General features: G+C 48.1%; 1 non-coding gene across 1 annotated transcript; it reads right to left on the bottom strand.

Annotated features, from left to right (window-relative positions):
- Positions 1-476: 476 nt before the first annotated feature.
- Gm23405 lies at positions 477-635 on the bottom strand. Its single transcript, XR_003955544.1, has one exon. It is a non-coding gene; the product is annotated as a U1 spliceosomal RNA (small nuclear RNA).
- Between the last annotated feature and the right edge of the window lie 16,833 nt (positions 636-17,468).

Genomic DNA, 17,468 nt, shown 5'->3' with positions numbered 1-17,468 from the left:
CACAAGAGGGCATCAGATCCCTTGGAACTAGAGACCTATGAGCCACCATGTAGATCAGCCCTTTTCAACCTGTGGGTCGTGACTGTACAGCCCTTTCACAGGGTCGCCTAAGATTCTCAGAAAACACAGATATTCACATAACGATTCATAACAGTATCAAAATTACAGTTGTGAAATAGCCACAAAAGTTATTTTATGGTTGAGGGTCACCATGACATGAGGGACTAAAGAGTCCCAGCATGAGGGAGATTGCGAACCGCTGATACAGATGCTGGGAACTGAAGGCGAGCCCTCAGTCAGAGCACCAAGTGCTTGTACTCAGTAAGCGACCTCTCCAGCCCCGGAAAGGAGACCATGTGACTGCTGAGAGCAGAGCCCACGCCCTCAGCCAAAGCAGCAAGTGTTCTCAACAGCTGAACTGTCCTCCAGTCTCTACTGTAAACTTTTATTATGTGCGGTTTTTAGAGATCTCCTTTAGGAGGGTGTGGGAACGCAGCCCCCACTACCACAGATTACGCAGTTAATTTCCCACGTGTGGGGGGGATCTCGGGGGTCAGCACATCCGAGGGCAGCGGAGGAGCCTCACACCGGGAAACCACCTTGTGGTCATGGTGTGCCCCCTGCTGGGTGACTACGGATAAGCTTGCCCGACATATACAGTAAAGACATGTGCGTGTGATTCGTGTTTAACTCTGTTCACCCCAGAAGAATTCTGATTACTGCTATTTATTACTTAGTCTTAAATTCATACAGCATGCAGTATTTTTTTTTAATTAAAGCACAGAAAAACAGTTTAAAGAAAAATCTAGTGGGCTGATAGTGAAGCCCAACTGCTGAGCACCTTGGCGAGAGCCTGGTGCACAGCTCAAACTCAACTCTAGGTGTTGCTGTGGAGGGCTTTTCCACAGTGCTTATCCTTATTTTTATTATTATTATTATTATTATTATTATTATTATTATTATATTATTATTATTATTATTACTTATTCACTTTGCATTCTGCTCACTGCCCCATCCTTGTCATCCCCTCCCAATTTTTCTCCCCTCCCTCTCCCTCCTTCCCCTCTCCTCTGGGAAGGTGGGGGTCTCCCTAGGTATCCCCCCACCTGGCATATCAAGTTTCTGCAGGGCTAGGCACATCTTCTCCTACAGAGGCCAGACAGGGCAGCCCAGCTAGAAGAACATATCCCACAGACAGGCAACAGCTTTAGGATAGCCCTCGTACCAGTTGTTCGGGACCCACCCACATAACCCAAGCTGAACATCTGCTACCTATGTGTGGGGAGGCCTAGGTTCAGCCCATGTATGCTCTTTGGTTAGTGGTTCAGTCTCTGAGAGCCCTAAGGGTTAGTTGACTCTGTTGGCCTTCCTGAGGAGTTCCAATCCCTATTCCCTTAGAGGCTGCAATCCTTTCTCCTCTTCTTTCATAAGAGTCGCCAAGCTCCACCCACTGTTTGGCTGTGGGTCTCTGCATCAGTCTAAGTCAGCTGCTGGGTGGAGCCTCTCAGGAGAGCCTTTCCTAGACTCCTGTCTGAAAGCATAACAGAGCATCACTAATAGTGTCAGGGATCGGTGCTTGCTCATGGGATGGGTCTGAAGTTGGGGCCAGTTATTGGTTGGCTATTCCCTTCAGTCTCTGCCCCATCTTTGTCCCTGCATTTCTTGTAGACAGGATACATTTGGGGTCAAAAGTTTTGTGGGTAGGTTGGTGTTCCTACCAATCCATTGAGGTTCCTGCCTGGCTATAAGAGGTACCCTCTTCCAGTTCTATATCCCTCATGCTGTGAGCCACAACTAAGGCCACCCCCATTGATTCTTGGATACCTACTTAATAACCCCAGGTCTCTGTCTCTTCCTGGAGATGCCCCCACCCCTGTCAGTTGCAGAATTCCATTCATTCTCCTGGCTATCTGACCATCTCTCCAGTCCCTCCCCAAACTTGATCCCGAACACCCCCATTCCCATCCCCTCTACCACCCAGTCCCCTCCCTCCATCTGCCTCCTATGACTATTTTATTCCCCCTTCTAGGTGAGAGTCAAGCTTCCTCACTGGGCCTTCCTTCTTGTTTAGCTTCTTAGGGTCTGTGGAATGTAGCGTGGGTATCCTGTACTTTATGGCTAATCTCCACTTATCAGTGAGTACATACCATGCTTGTGCTTAGGGGACTGGGCAGGGAGATGCAAGTCAAAACAACTCTGAGATTCCATCCTACACCAGTCAGAATGGCTGAGATCAAAAACTCAAGTGATACATGCTGGTGAGGATGTGGACCAAGGGGACACTCCTCTATTGCTGATGGAGTGCGAACTTGTACAAACACTTCGGAAATCATTTGGCAGTTTTACAGAAAACTTGGAATATTTCTACTTTAAGATCCAGCTATACCACTCCTGGGCGTATACCCAAAAGATGCCCCGCCATCTCACAAAGACACTTGCTCCACCATGTTCATAGTAGCTTTATTTGTAATTGAAGTGGAAATCTAAGGGTTCTTTGGAAAGTCAGTTGGATGGTGTTTAGCTGAAGCAGACGCAGGAGAGAGGATGTTCTACTAAAGCAAGCATGTGAAAGGACACGTGATGAAGGATTCTTTGCTAACAACACGCAGGTGTTGGTCTACCTTTCGTTGCATAGTTGAGCTGCATTTGTCGGAACTCCATAGACAGAAATGCACCAAAAAACTTCTGGTAGTGTGCTGCAGTTTCTTGCTGCTTCCCCAGACTCCAGCTGATGGGCAGAGGATGTCAGCTGAGACAGTGCTTGTGCTGAGGCAAGACGTGTGAAGGGCACGTGATGTTTGGAGGGAGTGTAAACAGGACTCGACAGTGACAGAGGCTGAGCCAGGCTTGCTTATAGAGTTAGCTGTGCAACACTTGTGGGTCTCCAGTCTTCCCTGATCTTTGCTTCCCTGATTGAGGCACAGCCAAGAACTTTTTCTGGCTTTCCTCCAGGTCTCTCCTGATGACTCGTGCCAAGGCTGAGGCCTGGCTGTCTCTGCTAGGTAGTGCCACAGCTGCTGATTCATGCTTGCTATCCCAACTCTTGTTCTTGAATTGGTTCTAACGCTTCTTGTGTTAATTCAGCTCCCAAAATTACATGGGAACCCGAATGTCTACCTGTAAAACTCTGGGAATTCCTGCCCTCAGTTGGCTTTGATTGGTAAATAAAGTTGCCGGCGGCTAATGGCTGGGCGGGGAGACAGAGGCAGGACTATTTAGGTTCCCTGGCAAGGAACACAGGGGAGGAAGAATAGTCACCATGCCAAGAAAGGAATAAGATGCAGGCTTGAGAGCTGCAGAAGGCAGTACCAGCCAGGGAAGTCGGCCCCAGTACACACACACACACACACACACACACACACACACACACACACCATTGGGTCTAGGGTAGCAAAGATGGAATATAGATTTTAGTAATAACTCAGGGGTGTCAGAGGGGAGGCATTAGCAATGTGGAAGTTTGGGAGTGGCCCAGCCATTACAATGTTTAAGACATATTAAAATAGAAGGGTGTGTGTGTGTGTGTGTGTGTGTGTGTGTGTGTGTGTGTGTTTTATTAGAGAATCCAGAGCACCAGGAGCAGGTGGTGAGGTGTGCCGCTGCAGGGGAGATTAGAGCAGATTAATCAACTACCGATACACAATGCTACCAAACTGGACTATTGGTGTATCTATGAAGTGTTTGCGAGTGGATCAAGCTGCTGCTGCTGACCTGTGAACTGAACTGCCGATTTCCAGACAACACAGATGGGAGCTGTTCCAAAGAACCATTTCTAAACAGGTCCACTTCCACCATATCCTTTCTTTCCCACTACCTCTGGTGGGAGATGGGCTACAAGGGAGGCTAAAGCGTTTGAGAACCATCATTAAAAATAGGGCCTGGGAGTCTGCCACTAGCAGCCTTCACATGAAGATGTAGAACTCTCAGCTCTGCCTACATCGTGCCTGTCTAGATGGGTGCCCTACTCCCACCTTGATGATGAGGGACTGACCTCTGAACCTTGGTAAACAGAACCTGGAGGAGCTACTGACAATCATCTCAAGTGGATTGATGAGAAGAGACTCTACCAGACCCGTCAGGCTGGCCGGATTCTCAGAAAAGGAGGCATGGGCTTCTGTGACCTTTTACACTCTGTCAGGATCTTTCAATGCCAGTACCATGGGATGATCACCAAGAACAGCAGCAGCAATGGAGTGGATCAACCTGAGTTTAGAGTGCTACAGAGGGCAGAGCTGGAGAAGTGACACCAGCCCTTTGGAGGAGCCCAGAAGATCATGTGTGGATCCCAGACATTGAAACAGGAAGTTGTAACTTTGAAGTTGCCTTGGAGACCCCAAGACTTTGGAGATGCCAGAGCCAGGAGCTATCTGCTAAGGAAACCTGTTAACAGAGTGGAACCGGCCCAGGAGACAGAAGTTTGTTGCCGACAACAAAGGTGAAAAAAATAGTTGGAGATTTGAAAACTGCTTTAATATCAGACAGAGAGATGCAGAGTTTGTAGTTTGCCCAGTTGGTTTGGTTTCCTGTCTTGCTTTGGGGATTACAATTTAGTGACTGGATAGATCTCATAAGAAACTTTGAAATTTTAACATTGTTGATACTACTATAGATTATGGGGACTTGGGAAGTTGGACTAAATGTACTTTTTTAGTATGGTATGTTTAGGTATGGCCTCCATAGACTCGTATGTTTGAACAATCCTATGGGAGACAGGGAGTGGAATGTTATGGGTTGTATATGCTGCTCAGGGAGTGGCACTATTAGAAGGTGTGGCCCAGTTAGAGTAGGTATGGCCTTGTTGGAGTAGATATGTCACTGTGGGCATGGGCTTTGAGACCCTCATCCTAGCTGCCTGGAAGTCAGTATTCTAGAAGCCTTCAGATGAAGATGTAGAACTCTCAGCTACTCCTGCACCATGCTTGCCTGGATGCTGCCATGCTCGCACTTTGAGAATAATGGGCTTAACCTCTGAACCTGTAACCCAGCCTCAATTAAATGTTATTCTTATTAGAATTGCCGTGATCATGGTGTCTGTTCTCAGCAGTAAAACCCTATCTAAGACAGGTGGGAAGGAAAGCTTTGATTGGGATGTAAAGTAAATAAATAAATTAAATAAAGTAAATAAATAAATAAAATTTAAAAAATAGGTTCTGAAAAAAATCAAAGTTACACGTAATAGCTAGAAACTGGAAACAAACTAGATGTCCCTCAGTTGAAGAATGGATAAAGAAAATGTGGTTCATCTACACAAAGGGATACTATTCAGCTACTTAAAAACAAAGACGTCATGAATTTTGCAGGCAAATGGATGGATCTTGAGAATATCAACCTGGGGTTATCTTTAAACCAGTACTCTGTTGTAGAATGGGGGAACTCGTGGTACCCCACTTCTCTATGAGGACTTACACGCAGTTAATGGTCACTGAGGGCAGGAGAGACATTGCCCTTGGTGGTGACGCTACTGAGAAGGTACACTGTTGTAGCCCCTGAGTTACTGATACTAGAGAGACTTCAGTGTTGTACAGACAGTTTGCCTCTGCATTCCAGCCAGAGGCTCCCATCCTCCCTCCCCCTCCCCTAGCCTTAGAATGGCACTCAACACTGCTGCTGATGAGCAGGGAAACTCCACGTGCCTGTCCTTGAGACCTTAGAGAAATAAGAAGCTCAAGGGAGACCATGGAAAAAGTAAAAGTTAAACAGAGGTCAGGTCACAGACAGCTACGACTGGCCCTAAAATTAGTCCTTGAACCCATTAAACCCCTTCCTCCCACATCAGTACTCTTCCACCCTCTACTCCCCCTTTTCCTATACTATATATAAACCCAATGTTTTCTGGACTAGGGGTCGCTTGCCAGCATTCACAAAGTGGGTGCTAGGTGGGCAAACCGAGTTTGAACTTGAAAATAAAAGACTCTTTTGTGAGTTTCAGTGGATTTTGCAATTCTTGGGCTCGTCTGGGTTTCCCGTGAACTCAGGGCACAGCATTACATGCTCCTAGGGACCCACTGAGTCAGCATACACGAAGACATAGCCGAGAGCAGAGGGGCTTATGGGGACAAGGAAGAGGGCAGGAATGGATAAGGGGATATGTGACTATGGCTTAAATACATTACATATACATATAAGGTGTTATAATGAAAGCGTTGTTATGTATAATTAATATATGCTACTCAACACATTAAAATAAATGTGTAGGGTGAATGAAATAGAGAAGAGAGGGTGCTACCCAGTCAATCAAAAGTCCAAGAGCGACGGCTCTTCCACCCAGCTGATGGCCTTCAAACCAGAGGCTGGGACACTAGCTCTACCGAGGAATACCCATCTCTCTCCTGCTCCTGCAGACAAGGAACACACATGTTGTATCTTGCGGGTCTGCTCGTCGCTTCAGGAACATCATCTCAGGACTCTCACCATGAGGTGGGTGGTGCCCTAGGGACCTGCTGGAAACACAGGGCAGCCTGTCAGAGGCTTCCCATCAGGGTGGAGTTCTTATCAGGAGACCAGGAAGCCCTGCCCATTAGGCACCCGGTTGAGTTGTGGTAAGGCCTCTGTGTAGCCAGCGGGCACTTCCCCAGCTCCTATGGAATTCTGAGAAGCGTATCTGATACCTGGATGTTTAGTCTGTAAGGGCACCTCCTGTTTTCATTTCCAGGAAGCATGGCACAGGCGGCTGAACTAGTCAGAGATGGAGCTGGAGAGGGCAGCAGCAGCTTCGTCAGCAGTCTCTGGGTATGTGCCGGATGGACGCACACAGCCAGCCCTTCCTCAGACTGTCAAGCTTGCTGGGAAGTGCCTTTACCTTCTGATGTCTCAGCAGCCATAGAATTTGCTCCTCAACTCTCTTACTACTCCCACAAGGTAGGCAAGCGAACATAGAAACTCTTCAAATTTCCCCACCTTGAGCACAGCTTGGACAAAAATACTAAAGTACTATCAACACCAGGAACCAAACGCAACACTGCTATCAACCCAGCACCAAACCCCTGATTCCAACGCTCACGCTAACCCACACCCTAAACCTAATGCCTACCGACACCAACCCACCACCAATGCTACCAACCCAGGGACCCCAGGTTAATTATCAGTACTGGTGCCAAAAAGCCACCAAACCTGCGAGCCCAACAGCAATACCAAAATCCAGGAGCAGGATGGACGTGGATAACAGGACTTTCTGGGGCAAGTGTGCCAAACCCAGGGAGCCACATTGCGCCAGGGAAGCCTGGTCAAGGCTCACACGTGTGCAGGATCTATAGACATTTACAGAGCCGTAGGTAATCACAGCGGACCTGTGTGGACACACCTGGAATTATTACTGAAAGTGAAGCAGAGGGCTGGTGAGATGGCTCAGTGGGTTAGAGCACCCGACTGCTCTTCTGAAGGTCCAGAGTTCAAATCCCAGCAACCACATGGTGGCTCACAACCATCCGTAACGAGATCTGACTCCCTCTTCTGGAGTGTCTGAAGACAGCTACAGTGTACTTACATATAATCAATAAATAAATTTAAAAAAAAAAAAAAAAAAAAAAAAAAAAAAAAAGAAAGTGAAGCAGAACTCTACCCTCTGCCTGGGCAGCAGGAAATCTGAGAGGCTGGTGTGTAGCTCAGTGGGCAACTGCCTACCATGCACGACACCCAGGTTCCACCACCAACACTACAGAGCAGCACACACAGGGAATCCAGCACTTTGGAGGAGGAAGGAGGAGGAGCCATAGCTGAGGGACATCCTCGGGAGCGATGAGAGTTGAAGGCCAGTCTGGTGAGACCCTGCCTGGACCAAAAGGCGGGGGCTGGGGAGATGGCCCGGTGGTTAGGGGGTCCTCGCTGCTCTTCAGAAGACCTGAGCCTGGTTCCCAGCACCCACATTCAGTGGCTCACAACCACCTGTAACTCTAAATCAAGGGGATCTGACACCCTCTTCTGGCCTCCACAGACCCTGGACTCACTAAAACACACACACACACACAGTAATTTAAAAGTAGTAAAACTTATTTTTTTAAAAAATGAATCAGAGAAAGAGGGAAAGGAGGAAGACTAGGGTCCCAGGGGGAAAGTTTACACTCAGCACAATACTGGGGTGGGGGAGCACCCCCTGCAGAACTGAGCTGGCTCAGCCCTGTCTAAGGAACCATCAGCCAGTCCATCCTTTACAAATTATGCTAAAAACATAACAGCTGTGACATTTTCAAATCCCAGACGTTAAACCTCTAAGCTGTCTCCCCACTGGAAATGGTGTGTGTGGGTCTCACACTAGCCTGCTCTCTTTCTTCATCCATAACTGTGTGGGAGGATTACCCAGAATGCTCCAGGACATCTGTCTAATACCGTAATCAACTGCTCCACCGGGACGCATTCAGTTCAGATCCTCCTGGGTCCTCACAGCCTTGTGTTTTGCTCTGTTCAGACATTCTAGAATACACTATTGGAGGTGGCGGCTGGCAAGTTTCCAAAATAACTTACGGCTTAATTCAGGAGCTGCAGTGCCTTCCCATTGTGGTGCGCCTTACAGTGGCAATGGGGACAGCTGGTCGGGGCCTGTGCAGTCCCAGCATGCAGGCGGCTCTATCACAGAGATATAAACAAGAACAGCAGTGGTCAGCGGAAGGAAGCTAAGGAGCACTTCATAATACCCTTCAAGAGTGAGGCTTATCGTAACAAAAAGCCTCGGACTATGGTGTGGTCTCATGGTGGACAGGAGGGCACTGGACAGAATCAACGCTGTGGAGAGTCCACATGATGGGACCTAGAGAGGACAGGCATCCCTGTCAAGTCTGGGAGGAGCTTCCTTTAGTGGGAGTGAGGGGGCTGGGGAGATGCTGAGCAGCTGAGAACATTGGCTGCTTCTACAGAGGATCTGGGCTCAGTTCCCAGCACCCACGATTGCTCACAGCCATCTAGAATTCCAGGCCTAAGGGTTTCACACCCTCCTCTGACCTTACAGGTCCTAGGCATGCATATGGCAGACATACATAAATACATGCAGAGACAGAGAGAGGCAGGGCATGCTGAGAGGGATGTCCTGTGAGAGGGGAGGTCAGAGGAGCCTTTTCAGAGCATGCAGTCTTCACAATTACCTCCTTGGGCCAATCTCCCTGAAGAGTGTTTGGACCAATTGCCCAAGCTAAAGAAAGATGAATAAAAAACAAACAAACAAACAAACAAACAGCTCTCCGGCTTTTATAACCTTTCCGCCAGGACAAGCAACATGAAGTAAAAGCATACTGTTTGAAAGCTGTCAGGTTACAACACAGACTGTTTCTTAACTCAAGTCTGGAAGAGAGCCACAAGGAGGCTGCCTGACTCGGGGTGTGGCATCTGTGCTGTGTTCTAAGAGTCTCCAGTTCAAGGCCAGCCTGAGCTATATATTGAGACCCCACCCAAAAAGAGAAAAAAGAAATACAAAAAGAGTGTCCTCCTATCTAGTAGCAGCTATAAACATTTTGAGGTGTAAGGGGCCTTAGGTGTGTTTAAGTGCCTGTTCTAGACCAGGGATATGGAAGCCCTGTGTCTCTCAAGAAGGGCTTTAAGGTAAAATAAAAGAGGTGGGGTACAGACACTGTGTAGATCAGGGGAGGCACAGCAAACACAACTAGATCTGGAGACACCCAGGAGGTCCCCAGAGAGGAAAGATGGGTCCCCTGCACAGGGAGAAGAGCAAGCTTTTGTTCCGTTGGCACGGAAGCCGCCTCAGTCTGCTTGGGCTATTTAATAAAATCCTGGTTTTGTTGTTGTTGTTGTTGTTGTTGTTGTTTTTGTTGTTGTTTGACAACTTGACATAGGCTGTGGTCATCTAGGAAGAAGACCCTCAACTGGAAAAATATCCCCATCAGATTTCGTATGTGGCAAGTCTATGGGGCATTCATTCTCTTGATTGGTTGTTGACGTGGGAGGGCCCAGCACGCCGGAGGCAGTGCTATCCCTGAGCAGGTGGTCCTGGGTTCTTGGAGAAAGCAGGCTGAGTGAGCTGTGGGAGCAAGCCAGTGAGCAGCATCCCTCCATGGTTCCTGTCCCCTTCTGCTTGAGCTTCTCCTGTCTTGACTCCTCTTGATGGTGGACTAAACTCTGTAAGTCAAATCCTTCCTTTCCCAGAGTTGGCTTGGGACAGTGTTTTATCACAGCAACAGCAAACAAACCATTGTGGTGACCTCATTGTTTTAGGGATGATTTTGGAAGTACATAGAACTTTGCGTTGAAGAAGCCATCGGACGTTCAACGCGTAACATGCTGTTCTGCAGGAGCTTGGGAGGTAAGACTATTGAGAGAAATGACGGAGGCCTGGCTGTGAGGTTTCAGAGGCAAGCAAAGGCTCTGTTGGGGCCATGTGTGATGGATTGGATTAGAAATCTGTGGTTTCTGGTCGTCTGGAGATGAGGGATCCGCTGGGACTAACCAGAGGCCAGCACCACTCGGGTGAGAGCCTCTAGGAAGTGTTTCTCGGGCTCATCACATCAAAGCGATGGTCCAGAGGGGCCACAGCCACATCTCAAGCCGGAAGCGAACTAATTATTATTCATGTGTAAACATCTCCCATAAGCTGCTCATTTTGGTGGCATGAGGGGGTCAAGGAGAGATGCTGAGGAAGCAGGCAGTAGAGTCAGTCTCCGAAGATGTCAGGAGAGGCCACTGGTGAAGGTGCTGCCTCAGCTATAGTGGATACTCCAGCCTAGTGGAGATTCCAGCACAAAGGGACAACCACCAAGGACAGTGGCTGGTGTAGCTTGAGCCAGCAGATCTGGGCTGTGGTCAGAGCTCATTTTGGGTTTATAGATGGACGCTTGTAACCATGTCCCAACAAGGACTGTGGGATTAGCCCTTTGTGATGGTGCTAATTCCATGCATGAAGGCTTCACCCACAAGACCTACTGGCCTTGCAAGATGCCACCTTGGGATTAGGATGCAGCCTACTGACTTTGGATGGCACATAGCAAAGCACCCACAGCAGGTGTGCTCCACAGAGGAGCAGCCTGCAGAGCAGCCGTCTGTGCACGGCCCGCCGTTGACTTTGCTGTGATTTAACTGAGCTCTGCCTCCTCCTTTTTGAAATGGTAAAAACGTGTGATTTATTTTTGTATTTTACAGATCTCAGTTAGGAGCCTTTGAGCTTTTAAAGAGATGTCCGATATTTTAAAGACACCGACCTTTTAAACTGTTTGAATCTATTAAGGACCACGGGACTTTTAAAGTTATACCGTCTTTTATATTGAGATAGAAACATGATATATTAGGAATCAAACCGAGCAGGCATGCCTCATGCTTAAAGATACCTGCCTGCCTCTCCTCCCGAGTGTTAGTATTAAAGCCATGTTCCCCCACTCCTGGCTGGGTTGTAGTTGGATATTGCTGTGTTAGTTAGCGTATCACATCAAGGGGTCAGTTGTACCTGATAGGTTTTGGTCACCTGGGAAGAGGAAACCTCAACTGAGAAAATGCCTCTGTCAGACTGGCCTTTAAGCAAGCCTGTGGGACGTCGTCTTGAGTGAGTGATGTGGAAGGGCTGGAACCGCTGTGGGTGGTACCATCCCTAGACAGGCGGTCATTGGCCTCATACAAGAGAAGACTAAGCAAGCCATGGGGACCGAGCTGCCAAGCTGATGGCCAGTTTTGATTCTAACACCAGAGACCACATTCTGCAGGTTTTTCATCTGAATGAAAACCCTGGATTGTCACCGAGTCACTCATGCTTTGGCTGTCCTTCCTGCCCTGGGCCTTATTCCACTCTCCGAGGTGTCACTGGGTCAGTCTCTTCTGCCCCTGATTGTCTCTAGGACTTTCAGTGACTCACCTCCCAGCCCCTAGCCAAGACTACATTCTGATCCCAGATAAAGTCCTGCCCGGTTCCCTTGTCCATCTTCACATGGGGCTCCTGCACTGTCCCTTGGCATCGGAGTCTGGCCATACCACTCTTGAATCCATCTTTCTTATAGTGAAGGAGACTCCATCAGATCCCTCCTGGGGCTTCCAGATTCCACAGGTTAAAAATCCCAGATGCCTGCTTTAGCATAGAAAATGTGAACACCAGGTTGCTGCTCCCGGGGTCTCGCCTCAGCCTCACCCTCCTTGGCTGACCTGGTGTGCTCTGTGACCTCTGACCCCAGCAGCCCCAAACACCCCTCTCTCAGCTTGCTAACATGAGCTCCCTCCACCCTCACACTGCAGGCACCAGGCACCAAGCTGCCTGGCAGCATCAGTCTGTCCTGATCTGGCTCACTGTCTATTCCCAGCACACAGTAGGGCCTCAGGATATTGTGTGTCATGAAGGATCCTCCTAGAGAATGTGCGTGCTGCCTGATGTGGCCCTGGTCCCCTTGCCAGTTCCCTTGGCTCAGAGTTCTTGGTCAGGAAGGAATTTATCTTGGTGGCTTTGAATACAGGGAGCAGGTGCCTCAGGAGCCCTGACCCAGTGGGAGAATCATCTGTGCCATGTCCGCTCCTTCTGTGAACTCGACAGAACCAGGGTTCTTGTATGGAGCTTGTCTTAGGGCTTTACTGCTGCGAACAGACACCATGACCAAGGCAGCTCTTATAAAGGACAACATTTAATTGGAGCTGGCTTACAGATTCAGAGATTCAGTTCACTATCATCATGGTAGGAGCATGGCAGCATACAGGCAGGCATGGTGCAGGAAGAGCTGAGAGTTCTACATTTTCATCTGAAGGCTGCTAGCAGAAGACTGACTTCCAGGCAGCTAGGATGAGGGTCTTAAAGCCCATGCCCATAGTGACACCCCTATTCCAACAAGGCTACACTTCCAAATAGTGCCACTCTCTGGGCAAAGCATATATACAAACCATTACATAGCTAATAAGTAAGTTATTGATGGCGAAAGAATCTAAGATATGAAGTCATTTTTGAGGGAGAGATAGCTGAGAACAGGGTCTCATTTTGTGGTCCAGACTGGCCTTGAACTCATAGGCTGCCTGTCGCTGCCACTGCCCCCAAGTTCTGGGACCATAGGCATGCACTGTGCTTGGCTCCACATTGAAAATGCGTAACATACTTGGGACCACCACGTTTCCATTATCTAGCAAGAATGTCATACTTGTTCATGATTCCTCTTAATTCGGCTAACATTGGAAGTGGCTTGTCAGAGACCAGCGTGTTCCCTCAGTCTCCAAACAGGCTATATTGAAACAATGGACCCCAAGAAACTGGAATTGTCCCAGGAATCTTGGCTAAAGCCCGGGGCCAGCCAGAGGACGGCTTGCCTCCTGGGAAGAGGCACCAGCCAGTAGGCAGCTCATCTCCAAGGAGATTTCAGGTGGCTGACACTGCGACTACCTTGCTGGAGAAACTGTAACCCAGACAACAGAGTGCTACCAGCGGGCAGGATCACACCTTAGTGGGGGCTGCTTAGCTGTGCGCATCCCTGCCCCCTGTATGTATTTTAACCTTGCCGTAGGTAGGACTCCTGGGGATAGAAACTTTTCTTGTGTCTCTCCTTACTATGTCTGCAGTGAATAAGAAGGTTGTCTTGAACCTGCCTCTGAGCCTTCTGAGAGTTGGGGCGGGCAGGCGAGCGGGTGAGCAGCGGGGTCGGGGCGCGGGGGTGGGGGGTTGTTTGGTTTGTTTTATGCTTTGAATTTGGCTGCATTCATTGGCTTTTCAAGGACAGATGGCAGAGCCTGGCATCTCAGGGTACAGCGTGTGAACTCAAGTTTGGTAATACTGTTGAAATAATAATAGGACGTTTTTAACATATGTTGGCTTGGGCTAGAGACCTGGCTTTGTTGGCTGAAGTGGCTATGGTGCAAGTTTGAGGATCTGAGTTCGTTCCCCCAGCTCCACATGAGAATCTGGGTAGAACACACACCTGGAATCCCAGTACGAGGGAGGGAGAGACAGGGCGTTCCCCGAGAGCTTGCTGGCCAACCAGACTAGCCAATCAGTGAGCTCCAGGTTCTGAGAGAGAGACCCTGTGCTGGAAACAAGGTGGAGAGCAATCAAGAAAGACACCTGACACTGCGTTGGCCTCCACGTGCACGGATAGGCACAAGCATCCTCCCCGCAAACACTATAACGCTAAAGTTATGTTTTTTCAGCCTTTTTTTTTTTCTTCCTAAAGATAACCTTGGGTTTTGTGATAGTCTTTTTGTAATCTCGCTGATAACAATCGTTCTAACCCCACCCCACGCAGAGCACACAGGTGCTGTGTATGCTGTAGCCCTGGTGTGTGGTACATCCTACCCACGAATGGAAACATCTGCTTGGCCCAGCTGAAGACACCCACTCGAGTAGCCCCACGTCCCTGAGAGCTAAAGTTTCCATCAGGGTGACATCCTCCACCAAGAACAAAATCAAACTCTGTCTCAGAAATAACGTGGGTTTGTTTTTAAGAATCTGAAAGCTTAGATAATTTCATTTATTTTGATCATCGAAATGACTAGTCTAGTCAAACACATTATCGGACTTCCCAAACGACCTTCCAGAGGAAACCATCTTCCCCATCTCCCTCTCCTTTTCTGTTATCTACTGCACAGTCAGTGATTCGTATCCCAAGATCCTAGTGCGTTTTTCAATTACTCTCCTGTGATGCCAAAATACACTATGACAAATGTATCATACAGTCTGAGCACTCGGTCCAGAACTGGTGGTTTCCACAGATTATGGAACTTTGGGATCCGGGACATAGCTGGAGGATGTAGACCATTCAGGACAGGCCGTTGAAGGTTATAGGAGCCTCCAGTGCTGGTCTAGCCTCCTACCCACCAATATGCAAGGAACCGCATAACATGGTCTTCCCATTGACATTAACATTGCTACACCTTCCCTACCAGGATAGCCTGGATTCCTCTGAGACAGAAGCAAAGCAGACCTTCCCTCACTCTGTCTCTGTGTCACAGAGATGAGGTAGCTAACACAGCCTCCATCGGATAAGCATACCCTGTTGTGTGCTTTCTGTGTTCCTAGTTGGAAATAAATGAGAGTCTAACTCTCTTACCCAAGATGTGCTGCATCAGAGAGGTGGGGGGTGCATCACATGTGGACTGGGGGATGGGGGGGGGGCGCAGACAGACCAAGACACCAAGTGTCCAAAGGCAAGAGAAGTCACTTCTGAACTTACAGGGGTTGCCAGTTGGGGACATGCCTGTCCCAGCTGTTCGGGAAGCCAAGGCTTGAGGCTCCTTGATCCTGGCAGTTCCAGCCTGGCAGCAACCTGACTCTCTGTGTCACAAAACAAACAAATTTGCTAAAAAGAAAAGAAAAGAAAAGAAGAGAAGAGAAGAGAAGAGAAGAGAAGAGAAGAGAAGAGAAGAGAAGAGAAAAGAAAAGAAAAGAAAAGAAAAGAAAAGAAAAGAAAAGAAAAAGAAAGGAAAACCAGAAATGGTGATACTGACATGTAACCCCAGCACTTGGGAAACGGAGGCAGGAGGATCAGGAATTCAACATGATCCTTTATTATAGATCAGGTTTAAGGCTAGCCTAGGCTATATGGCCTCCTATTTCCTAAATGTCCACACACCCTTACCCCCAGAAAAAAAATAAGAAAAGGCAGACAAAGATGAAGAAGAAAAGAATTCTCTGCACAAACCAGGAATAGGAGGGAACTTTCTCAACCTAATCAAAGAATTTTACATTTCCTGTATAAAGGAAAAAGAAAAAAAAAGAATCGTTGAATGAAGTTCTACCACCTAACTCAAGGGTAAGAAATGAGAGACTGGCCAGGCAGTGGTGGTGGCGCATGACTTTAATCCCAGCACTTGGGAGACAGAGGAAGGCAGATCTCTGTGAGTTCAAGGCCAGCCTGATCTACAGAGTGAGTTCTAAGACATCCAGGGGCTACACAGAGAGACCCTGTCTCAAAAAACAAAAACAACAACAATAAAGACTAAACAAGGAAGAAACTTCTGTCAGTGTAAACAAACTGATTGCCAACGAAGAGCCAGATTTACCTACATGTCATGTGCAATAACAAGAAAGGCTGCTCAAACAGCAACCAGCCACCTTTCTGCCTCTACAAACAACCCATTCAAAAGCAACCACAAGGCAAAATTCTTAGAAATAACTCTCAAGGGGGCTGGAGAGAGAGCTCTGTGGTTCAGAGTTTACCCAGATCCTGTAGCCTCTGGGTGCGGGAGCCTCACAGCTACCTGTAAGGCCACCCCAGGGGATCTGATGCCACCTTTGGGTCTCCAGGGGCACCTGCACTCAGATGCACACGTACCCAGACAGACATAGGTACATTTTACACATAAGATAACAAATCTCAAATAATGCCAACATTAAATGAGTAGAGACCCTGCTCCCCATAAAGACAGTCTGACAGAGTGGTTAGCTCCGACAAGAATGTTATTTTATATATAAAATGTGTTTCTCTCTTGAAGTAACTTGAACTGCTTGGACGTGGGGACTGGGAACCACTCAGCCATTGAAGCTGGAGGTATCAGTTCCCTTCTGTAGCAGGGTTTTCCCTATCCAATTAATTTAATAATTAATGCAATAAGAAGCCTGTGATTGGACGGGGAAAGGGAGGCGGAGCAAGGAGTTGCAGAGAGGGAGATGTGGGAGAGAGGAAGGGGAAGGAGGAAAGATGGAGCAAGAGGAAGATGATCCAGACTTTTCATAGTTTTAAATAGCTGCAGGTGCTATAAATATCATAAAGAATAATTGGGATAACTTGTCTAATCTAAGTGTGCAGCTTGTATCATTATCAATAGGTGCTGAATTTATCGTGTGGGAAATTTGTGAATTGAGAATTTATTGGTATACAAATCTGACTGATTAATTATAAGCCTCTAGAGTTTTGTTTTACTGGGTTACTGGAATGTGGGACCGCCGATCACAGGGCTGAGAAAGTACAGGTGGCACTGAGACACACAAACTGGAGCTGAGAAAACAGCAATCGGTCACTGTGGGGGGCGGGGATGGGGGCTAGCTTAAAGACAGAGATGGCGAGACCGTCACGGGCAGAGAGTAGCTGGGTGTACGGCAGGAACTTGCCATTCTTTTTAATACTTCCCTGAAACACCCTTCCTCTGCCTGGCTGCCTCTAGTGGGAAACCATCAGCTGAGAAACTCTTTAGCCATAACCAGACCGTCTCAAAGACAGCCCAAGAGGGTTCAGACTCTCCCCTCCCATTCTGAGGGACACTCCACCCCAGCTGCTAAGATCTGTGAAGCTGAGGTAGGGCTCCTGCTCCTGTCAGGACTTCTCTACAGGCTCTGCATCAGCCTTGGAAGATGTCCTCCAAGATTAGCCTATCTAAACAGGTGGCCCAGCTCACCCATCATTCATACAGACATGCAGGAGAACTGTCAACCCTTGGTGGTGGCTCTGCAGACAGCCATTGGTGCAACAGGAGACCTGAACTTGGTCTCTCTGATTGGTGGAACTGAAAGTTGTGCAGTGATTGGTGGGAATTACCATGCTTCATTTGCATGCCACCCCTGTGCCAAGTCCCCTTTGTAGCTTTTGTGACCAGGCTGTTGGGCTCACTTTATTTTATTAGTTTATTAGTTTATTTTCTTCTCT

The sequence above is a fragment of the Mus musculus genome, chromosome 4 (assembly GCF_000001635.26).
Source record: "Mus musculus strain C57BL/6J chromosome 4, GRCm38.p6 C57BL/6J".
In the NCBI taxonomy this organism is placed as follows: domain Eukaryota; kingdom Metazoa; phylum Chordata; class Mammalia; order Rodentia; family Muridae; genus Mus; species Mus musculus.
This window is presented reverse-complemented; position numbering and strand designations above follow the sequence as displayed.